The sequence below is a fragment of the Lucilia cuprina genome, chromosome 4 (assembly GCF_022045245.1).
Source record: "Lucilia cuprina isolate Lc7/37 chromosome 4, ASM2204524v1, whole genome shotgun sequence".
Lineage (NCBI taxonomy): Eukaryota > Metazoa > Arthropoda > Insecta > Diptera > Calliphoridae > Lucilia > Lucilia cuprina.
The window spans coordinates 68807310-68809653 of NC_060952.1; positions in this window are offsets into that span (position 1 = coordinate 68807310).

Genomic DNA, 2344 nt, shown 5'->3' on the forward strand with positions numbered 1-2344 from the left:
GACAACACCTCCTCTTTGTGCATACCAAATTTCATTAAAATCGGATTAACCGTTTAGAAGTTACCGAATTATTTCCCTCTTTTTTTTTCCTATACCACTGTGCGCCCGAAATATATACTTATAGCAACCTATAATTTTAAAATTTTTAATTAGCGGAAAGGGTGTGCTTCATTAAAAGAAAACCCCTGCGTTTTCTGTATACGAGAAACTTTGATGCAAATATTTTAGTGGTTAGCCAATAACTGTTTCTTTAAATTATCTGCTGCTTCCATTTCTAAATTTAAATGTGTAAATAATATAAAAACCGTTAAAATGAAATATATATAAAGTTCAGAAATAAATTTTATACACATTAACTATTCTTTTCAATGCATTTAGTGAAAATCGTACTTTTTCTAACTTCTTTTTGATTTTAGTATAAGCTTCTTTGCCTGCTACTGTTTTATGTTAAGTGTTAATAATTTTAATTAGTGGTTTAAGCGTGCTTCGTCAATTTTTTTTGCAACTCAAGAAAAATCGTGTTTTTGGCAAAAACAAATTTGGATTAAATTTGTTTTGCAGATAAATATTGCTTCTTATCTACGATTAAATACTTTTTTCATTTGTTAATTTAATTTAAATATAAATGAAATAACCGTTAAAATGCAAGCCAGTTCGGTTAATTCAAATTTTGTAAAGAACTTATATATTTGCATGAACTTCTTATATTTTTTGAATGCAAAAACGTACTTTTGCGGAAGGTTTATCGATTTCCGTATTAAGTCCACGAAAGACCTTGATTAATTTTTTTTACATAATGAAAGAATTTAAAATTTGTTTATAAAGCGAAAATTCGCTAAAGTAAAAACATGAAAAATACCTGTATTTGTATCTGCTCTAACATCTTAAGGCCCAACTATAATGCTCATAAGCTAACATAAGCAAACATAAGGAAATGGCACAACAATTAAATAGGGCTATAGTCATTCAACAAGTGTATACAGCAAACACTAGCAGTTGTAAGTCATCTTCATCCAAAAGTTGGAAAAAACTAGTTGGTTTCAAACTGTTTTTGAGAAATTTTAACTACTCTTGACCACTAAATTTCCTTCAAGTCTTGTGAATAAAATTCCTTTATCACATAATTTTCAAGATGTTACACGAAAGACATATTTAATACATAAAGTAGATTTCTTAAAACCTGAAATAAAAAGAGAATTTCCTATATGTAATATATAAAATGTTTTTTTTCTAAGGTTGTTATTAAATCATAAACTGAAGAACTTACATTTTTAATTTCAAGACCATTTTGCATAAAGAAAACTAGGCTTCAAAAACAAAGAGATATATTTTTAAAATTTATTCGATGATATTTTTGTAATTTCCTCTTTTGTGGTTCTTTAAACTTATGTATGTATGCAAAGTTTTAAATTAACTTTGTTTTTAAATATCCTGAGATTCTTTTTTCAATTACATCAATTAAACTTTATTCCAACACACTTGAACACAGACAAATGCTGGAAATTATGTTTGCAAAACCTATGACAAGACATGCTATAAGTAATAGGGGTATAACCAAAAAATAGAAAACCAGTTTATTTTCAAATATCTGACCGATGTTCATATTGATTGAAATTTTTTGGATTAACAAATAATTTTGCATATTTTCTACATTTATTTGCAATTTTTTATATTTTTCCCCGAATTGTTTGACAAACAATTTTTGTTACCGTATGAAAAAAATTTAAAATATATTACCACATCAAACTTTTTTTTTTTTAAATTTCGAACAAATTATTTTTTTAATTGTTCTATACTTAAAAAAATTGTGCAGCTGGTAAATTTGAATTGATTATCAAAATCACAAACCAATTTTAAAACTGTTATTATTATAGAATACAAAATATTCATGTTAACGCTTTTGTTCTGTACATTTACAAACGAAAAGTTATAGAATAAGGGTATTAATTTCGCATTATTTTTTCTTTTTATCAACACACCTTGACATTTGAGTTCCTAAAATTTCCGAGAACGGTTTGAATTACCAAATATTCAACATTCTACCGAGCAAAAATCTATAGATTGTCGTTATCTGTAGATGGATCCAACACTTTTTCTGATCGAAATCTTATAATGTTAATGTATATATATGTAATTTAAAATTTCTAAGTAATGAACTTCACCTATAAAGGTAGCTTAAATTTAATAAATTGTTTACCTTTTAAATTTCTAGGATGCATATGTGACGTTAGTAATGTGTATACATAAAATTTTATAGAAAACACGTTAATAACGTATCAAACTCCAACAAATCAAAGCTAAACTGTTTAAAATACTTTCTAATTATAATTATAGAATCAGGCGT